Source organism: Triplophysa rosa, linkage group LG14 (assembly GCF_024868665.1).
Source record: "Triplophysa rosa linkage group LG14, Trosa_1v2, whole genome shotgun sequence".
Taxonomy (NCBI): domain Eukaryota; kingdom Metazoa; phylum Chordata; class Actinopteri; order Cypriniformes; family Nemacheilidae; genus Triplophysa; species Triplophysa rosa.
The window spans coordinates 5,688,539-5,697,683 of NC_079903.1; positions in this window are offsets into that span (position 1 = coordinate 5,688,539).

A 9,145-nucleotide genomic window follows, 5' to 3' on the forward strand; every position below is an offset into this window, starting at 1 on the left:
CGACTATGTGTTCATACAGAAACATCTCTTATTTTTTAAAATAAACTGTACAATAGTTGTACACTTGAATACACTTTATTTTACTAGTCTTTTACTGTCAAAATTAGGTATTAATTGAGTTATTACCAAAAGGAGTAATTAAATGCAGATGTAATTATGCAGTGTGATAAAAGAGTGGATACATTTATATAGTCTTACAGTTACAACCGGCCCTTTGAGAGCAACCATAATACTTATGTGGCCCGGGATGAAATCGAGTTTGACACCCCTGCTTTAAAAGAACAATTTCTGTCTGTGAATTTGTGAAATCAAAAGGTTCTGTGGATGTTAAAGCTTTATGGAACCATATAGACAAAAATGGTTCTTAGTTGTGTGACACTATGCCATAGGTTGTAGGGTGAGAAGATCATAGAATTTTCCTTTTTGGTTGAGATGTTCCTTTAAATAAAATGTATTGACATTGTTTAACCAGCAGATGGCAGTGCTTTAGTATGTATCTTTACCAAATACCTGATTTTTAAAGACAAAACAGAAAAGTTCCCAACACACCCATGGGATTTATAATAGCATAATATGGAAACAGATTTTTTTTTAGGGATTGTTTTTGTGAACAGGTTCATGTTTATGTAACTGACATTTAACTGGCCACAAACAAAATTGTGTAAAATGCTGTCTTATTCTGAGCTAAAAGATGGCAGTAACTTCACCAGAATGATTACATTTACGTATTTGGCAGAGGCTTTTATCCAAAGCGACTTACATTGCATTATACTATACACATGTTTCTAAGTATGTGCAATCCCTGGGATCACACCCATGAACTTGGTGTTGCTAACGCCATGCTCTTACCACTGAGCTACAGGAAAGGGAAAGTTCTCATAAAAATCATCATTTAGCGTCATGTCATTCTAAACCTGTATGAATCTCTTCTTCAAAACAAAAAAGAAGATATTTTGAAGAATGTCAATAACCAAACATCACTGGCCCCCATTGACTTCCATTGTATGAACAGAAACATTTCTCAGAGACATTTATCAAAATATATTTTGTGTTCAATAAAGAGTTATATACATGTTTTGAACCACATGAAGGTGAATAAATGATGAGAGCTTTTTTTTGGGTGAACTATCACTTTAAACAAGTCATGATGAATGTGTATTTACATGCATGGTGAGCAGAAAGGTGCATGGTGAAAAGAAAGAGAGTATATTTCATAAATGATTCATTCCCCTCAATGCCTTCTTTTGTTCCATTTATAGGGTGTATTGAACATTAATTTCTTATTCATATGCCGTTATGTAACTGAAGTAAGTGTTATTCGATCGAAGCAGCACATTAATCATCACCCCAGGATCATGTCTATAAAAAGCAACAAGCAGATGTAACCACCACCTACCATCCATTGATTTGCTCCGTCACAACAGGATTGAGAGAAGTAGCCGTAAAGCATAAAGTCATCATCATGAAACAACATACGTTCTCAATATGCATCCCAACCATAAAATACAGAGATTATCGTTGTCGTTCTTAATACAACCCTATCGCAACCTGTCCTCTGAATTTTTTAACCACCCTCTAGGGTTTTAACTCAGTAGTCAGTTTTAACGCAGTAATAAACAAGCAAACTGCTGTCCTTTGCAATGCGCTATATGGTCACATTGTCCCTTCTGCTCAAAAGCTCTCACTGACAACCAATTTTACAGCAGCGGTATAATAAATAAACGAAAGTTGCAGCTCTGGTAGGACGTCCTTATCTCCCTGAGAGAGCGTTAAAAGAAGAATACATTTGCTGCTACCCTGATTCTCTCAAGCAGCCATGAACCATCTGGACAAAATTTTATTAATGACTTGATGTAATTAAGAAACTTCTTGACATTTTTTTATTATGTATTCTTAATGAAGATTGGTTTGTCAAGATATGCCCTGTTGAAAATCAGCATATGCTTGTTAGGGATGTTTTGAAGAATGACAGCTGGTTTGAGCTGGTCCTGAGCTGGTCCAAAGCAAGTAGCTCCTGCTCAGGACCAGCTCATAATCAGCATAAAACCAGCTCAGGATCAGCTTAAACCAGCATATGTTGGTTTTATTTCAACTGGGTGGTGTGATTGCAAAGCTTTTTATGGCCCTGAAATTGCGTGTTTTAGTCGGATGTGGTGTATTCCTACCTCATAAATGCTCTCCATTACCTGATGGATCTAAAATGGAGTTGAACGGAAGTAGAAAAACATTTAGCTTTGAGCTGTCTTCTGGCAACCAAGAGCATGAAAAATGATTATAATGTGTATGTTGCAGGTGCATTATTGTCGATATGCATTGTTTAGCATGGTTTACACATTTCAACATTTGCCAAAGAGGCTTTATACTGCGATACTGCACTTTATTTGCTCTTTCTCTCTGGGTTTAGGGTGACGTCATTCACCTGCAACTCACCTGAATCAGTTGTAAATTCCACATACTGTAAAGCTTTAAGTTGCTATTACTTCTTTCCAGAGTAGAGAACAGCGAGTTTCTAAGTTGAATGCAATGCGGCATAAGCTGTCATGTAAGGTTCTTCTCGCTGTTATAATGACGGAAGCTGTGAGCCATATCAGTGATGCATGTGAAAACTGTCCTTAAGTCAGCCTCTGTTCTCCTCGTGCCACTCTGAGATCTAGAGCAGCATGGGTTCAGATGATGCCCAGAGGGGAGGAACGGAATGAAGAAACTGAAAAGTGCTGCATGTCATCGATCTTTGGAGAACAATGGAAATATCAAAATAAACCCCAGATAGGCCACTACTACCAGAAAGACTCGGAAGGCAAAATGTTTGGCAATAAACATTTATTAAACAACTGATCGCAACAAGGTGCGAATATGGTAAATTTATATAGTTCTTTGGCAAAGGCCCTGTCCGAAGCTCGCATCCAGAGGGCAAGAATTCCTGCACTTCCTGCCTGAAGATGAAGGCAGGGGCGCAGCCAACCCTCCTGGGGTTAATGGACAGGGACCATCCTGGTGGTGGTGGGGAGGATGGGGGTGAATGTCTATTGCTTCAACTGAAAATGCAAACAGAGGGTAAGTGCGATCTTACATATTCCAGTGTTAGATGGTGATTGGTTAGGTGATGATTGGTTAGGTCTATACGTAGTGAGTGATGCAAGATTGAGTCTTCCTGGCAGAACTTGCGCTGAAGCTTACATTTACGGCCAGAGTCCGCACAATGAGATTTATAGTAAAGCGAAGCGTTCTGGGAACAGCATTCTTATAGTTTACCCTAAATGTAAACTGACCCTAAAATAGACGGGAAATGATTGGTTGATGAAATGACCTCCCAGCCATAAAGACATGTTTAGCCCAAAATGAAACGTTTTGTAATCGTATATTCATCATCGTGTCATTCTTTCCTGGAATGCAATAATGATTTATTGTGGTTCCTGGTCTTTTCCATATGACAATAGCAAATAGTAAATAGGGGCTGTCAATCTCCAGAAAGAACAAGAAAACAGTCTTAAAAGTGAGTTCTGGTAAACTGAGGTAGTTTTTGACAGTCGTCACAACAATGTCAAAAACTGTCCCAGTTTCCTGAATTCTCAAGCTGATCTCACAGGAATTTTAGAAATTCTAGTGGCGGCTAATTCGTACGTTGTGAATCATATAAAAACCTACAATTACAAGAAAAAAGCTCCACCCTTAACGTCACTGGCGCAAAAGCAAATCGTACTAAAATGTATGAATGAGATTGTACGAATTAGCCAAAATTAGCCACATTGTAAAATAGTTAGGCTTTTGCCATAGGTCGTGTTGGAATTCTATATGACTATATTGTATTACATGTCTTTAGAAGGTATACAAGAGTTTTGTGTGACCAACAACCAAACATTTAAAGGCACAATGTGTAATTTTTGCCACTGAAGGTAGCATAAAACAACAAAGGCGTAGCTTGATGACACTTGTGAAGGGCCTGGAATGATGGGAGTTGTTGTCTTTACCTCCACTGCCAATGGAAATCAATCCTACGAGGCTTACAAATGATGTTCATGGATGATGTCATCATGTTTTATAAATGTTATGTTATAACTTAGACCAACACAGTGGCTTGATAGAAACAACAAAAGTGGTGTGCCAGACATGAACGAGTGAACAAAATGTAACACTTTGCTAGTGGTTTTTGGATATATTAATGCAAAATGTTAAAATGCAAAAAAAAATGTAGATATTGCTCCTTTAAGTTGTACTGAAACTTTTCCTGTTCGGTCCCAAATGTCATTTATGCATTTATATATATTTCACCTCACCAGGTTTGATGTTTTTCATGCCAGACAATATTTTGAGGACATTTCAGGCTAATCCAGGAACACGCGCTATTTGGCAAAATCTCGGTCACCTGAGGTAAGCAATCATTATAAACTGCTTAAGTGTAACCGTAACCTCCTTTCTCCAAAGAAATTACTTTGATTTTAATGTGGTTAGTCATAAATGAATGATTTATGATTTTTTGAAAAAGAAAATCTGAAAAAAAAAACAGAAATATACCGTAAAATAATGTATTTTTCCTGTAAAATTATAGGATATAAGGAGATATATTAAATTGTTTTCCCCATTTTTCTTGTAAATGTGTTGTCTTTTTCTGTAATTTTTTAGTTTTTGACTGTATTTCACAAATAAACTGTAAAAAAAGAAATCTTGTAAAAAAACAGAAATTTTGTGGCAGCTGGGGCACCAGAAATAAACTGTAAAATTACGTTTTATGACATTTACTTTAATCTGTAAAAAAATAACTTAAAAATTCAGTAAATATACACTTTTTTTACAGTGTACATCACACAGACACAGAGGAATAAAAACCAGCTCTGATAACACAGCGATGTGTGTGGCATGCTGTTAAAACAGGCCACCCGCTACTATTCTGAGCTGATCTGTTGGTGGCTAGTTTGATAGGAGACCTGAAGGGAGGGGATTATCAGGTATTAAGGGCTCCTTGATATAGTCTACACATATGCAAGTGTTTGTGCATGCGCACACTCCATTAGCTACAGTGCTTTGATCGATCTCTGCTCATCAAGACTAAGACTCCTTGGTGTCTGAGTATGATGTTATTGTAGTGAATTATCGACATTGTAAGCCATTCATTCCGTTATGTTTCATGATGAATGAAACATGCTGCCTTTATTGCCAATTACAACCTCATTTGCATTATGGTTTGCTTAGGAAATTAAATGTAAAAAAATAAATAAACCCAAAGCAATTTAGGAATGTGTTTGCAGAGAGACCGTACACTTGAGGGAGAAACAAGCCTTTGATGAATGTCTGGAACACAATCTCAATTAAAGGTGAATGTATTACAGGTAAGTTAAAAGTAAATTTGTTGTTTGTCTTTAGCAGAATAAGAGAAAACTTAAGGTTTTTTTTATACTGAGTTGCCCAACGTTTAGTGTACTAGTATGTACAATTGAGGAAGGCAGGAGTTCGTTGTCCTGAAAGAACTGAAGCACCCTGGACACACTACATAAAGAACAACATGTCCAAACCATCAATGTTCTCCTAGGAAATAATGTTTGAGAAATCTGTATGGGATCAATCATTATCTATTTACACACAAGCTGAAAAACATTTTTCCAATAGCAGGATTTATCAAATGCTGAAAATTCTGTGTTTTTTGTTATGTAGTAGCAGCAGATCATAGTGTTCATAGTAATAATAAATTTTGTGGGTTTGCAAGTCCATTTGTAGAAGAATTGTGGTTAAATACTATGTTTGGTCATTGCTGGCTTTAAGTCAAGGCTTGAAGCGAGTATATTTTGTTACGGCCCTTCTTTTCATGATGTCAATTCCACTGCCTGAAACCTAATTTGCATTTACCAAGGGGATCATGCTTAATTTTATTTGGCACAGCAAATGATTGCATTATGCATGCCTCAAAACTATGATGATCATAACAGTGAAAGCAATAATAGTAATGTTACACACAATGTATTATTTCAGAATGTAATGTATTTCAATACAACATTATTACTTTTTTTTATTCATTCATTTTTTCAAAATCTGGGTGCTTTTGTCACTGTCACTTTTGTAAGGAATATTTCTATAAATATACAGTATAAATACCTATTATTTAAGACATTTATTAAAATATGATTTTTGTCAGAGTAAATCTTTCACAGAAACTATTTTCAATATACAAATTAAACAATTTGGTTTCATGTTTTTGTATTGAAAATTACTGTACATCAGGAGAGAAAACTGTCAAAACCTGTATGACTTCTGTGGAACACAAAAGAAGATATTTTAAGAAATGTCTCAGTGGTTTTGTGTTTATGTCAATGGAGGTCAATGTTGTTTAGTTATCAACATTCTTCAAAATATCTTCTTTTGTGTTCTGCAGAAGAAAGAAAGTCATGCAGTTTTGGAATAACATGCGGGTGAATAAATCAATGAATTTTCCTTTTGAAGGGATGAACTATCCCTTTACGATAACATGTGATGAGTCAAGAATTACTGTGTATTCAAATACATAAATTATGCAAACAGGTTATATTGCTACCTGTTGGTTTGGCATGCTCTTGACAGTGCTTTATAGCATTTTGCGTTTTCAGGTGGGACTGAGATTTTTTTAAATGGAGGAGGAAAAAAGAGTCAAAGTTTCCACCGTTGGAGATTTCTATTTTTGATTGTCTTTCGAGAACAGTAAGACTTTCTTTCTACATTTTTCTGCAGTCTGTAGAGGCGTCCCGCCGGTCAGACACACCCAGCCAATGGAAATGCAGGATGTTTTCATGGCTTTAATCCATTTCTTCAGGTGAACCGAGCACCAGAACCCTTTCCTGCCATGCAGTGATGTTATTTTGAATGTCAGTACAAAGGTAGCCAACCATGGGATTGAGGGTTCTGGTCAGTCTGGATCCTGTAATTGGACTAGTGCATACAGACCCATCACTGATGGTCAGGGTCGAACAGCCTGTCAATCGAAGCGGTCGGCCGGCTGCGTTAGTATTCAAGCACAGTGCTCATGGGTGGAAAGGAGAAAAGGGTGGCCGGACTTTGAATGGAATGGCAGAATGGTGGGCGCCTCGGCATGCACTGTGAAATGAAGGTCTAAAAAAGGCTGAATGGAGGATGACAGATTCTGATGAGAAACAACTCTCCAAAATTATACGTGACTGTTTTGGTGGCTTTTTCTGGTGGCAGGATGTGTGAGGGTATTTCATTGGTTGAATCTACAGAATGAATGCCTCGTCCGTTTACAGAACAAGTCCGGGGTTTAAGTCTGCATCTGGCTTTTTGTTATGAAGATGATCTGCTGGATGACTAAACAGTAATATCTGAATGAATGTTTTAGATGAATGTGAAATCGCCACCATGATTACCAAGCAACAACAATGCTTAAGTAGGTCATATTGATAAGAAGAACCCATGCTCAGAATGAAATGTCTTGTATAAAACCTGTTTGTTGGTCAAACTGAAGATATGACTCTTCAGTAAGCATTTAAAAGTCCAGAGAGCATCTTTAACTTCCTTTGTATCTACCTTTACACAGATTTTTTTTAAACATTAACTGTCAATATAAATCATTTAATACATATATTGAAAATATATAGAATAATACATCTTTAATATACAGTGTTACAATATATTGAATACTATTCACTATATTCACTTTTTATATTGTTGCTGTCCTTCCGAAACCTCTGATGTCCAAATCTGGAAATCTAAAAAACACTGTGCTATTTAAATGATTATATACTGTGTTGTCAAAGTCTACAAGTACTTTTTTAAACTTTTTATTGGTTAGAGATTTGCAAATCCCAGTGACAAACATAAAGGGCGACTAATAATAATGACTTATGGCAAAAAATGAAAACCAGGAAACTGGAGATACGAGGTTTGCAGCGATATGTAAGCACTTGGTTCCAGTATATGGAAATGGGTTATACATTGTATTTTTGTTTCACAAGAGTGGTAAGGATCATATTAAGACCTATCTGTTATAGAACCACAAGGCAAATGGGATATAAATGGTAAAAGGGTTTATTTATACACAGGTAAATAAATGTTAAAGACTGAGATGGAATGGGTACTCGAAAATGTCCTTGTTGTTGCAGGAGATTGTGGATGACGAGACTTTGAAGACAAGGGAGACTTTGAAGACATAAACTGTGTCTGAATTCGCCCCCTATCTCCTATATAGTGCACTATATCGGGTGTCCGCCATTTTGTAGTGTTGTCCGAATTCTGAGTAAAAAACTCATTCTCTAAATTTGTTCACTACTTTTTACCCACAATGCACTCTGATTTTGAGTGTACATTCGATGTACACTCGCTCACTCATATTTCCCATGATACAACGCGAATCAACCGTCTGATTGGAATCGGCTGTAGGAGAGTGACTGTTAATCCCACGAATGTACGTTTATACATTTGTGTTTGTTCTTGTTGACAATTATTTTCTACTTTTGAGATTAAATTAATGTTATATATTGTAGTGTTGTATTTTAAAAATATTAAGTAATTTTTTAAACGTAATAAATGTAATGGTAAATAAACGTGGCAAACATTTATTTTGTTCTCTTTATTAAAAACTAATACAATAAACGTGACATAAATTAGGTAAAAATTAACTTTAACCATATTACAAAACAATCCATAAAGCCACACAGGTGTAGCGTTATGACGAATGTCCGCGATAGTATTGTAAGACGCAGGATATATTACGTCAGTGTCCGAAATTGTTTACTCATTTTCATTCACTTCTACCCCATATAGTGGACTATTTAGCATTCGCTACACAGGGAATAGTGAACGAGTGAACAAGTGAGCGAATTCAGATGCAGCTAAAGACTGAGTGCAGAGGTGAGTGTTTTATCCTGTGGCTGATGATGTTGGTGATGAGCTGCAGGTGCGGGGGATAAACACGGGACAGTTGCGTGATGGGGAATGGAGTCCTAGGGGGAAACATGAGGAGAGCCAGAGGGAAACCGTGACACTATCTTGCTCTCTATTTGTCAATAAATTACCAATATTGCCTTAAACAAACATTAAGAAGGTTGGGAAAAGCCTCGTCTAGTACTTTCGTCCTTATTGCAGGGTGCACAGAAGCTCTTAAAGAAAAATGTCTCCCATTAAGAGATTCCTGTGCTTGTCTCTCAGGGCCTCATGTGACTCTAAATGT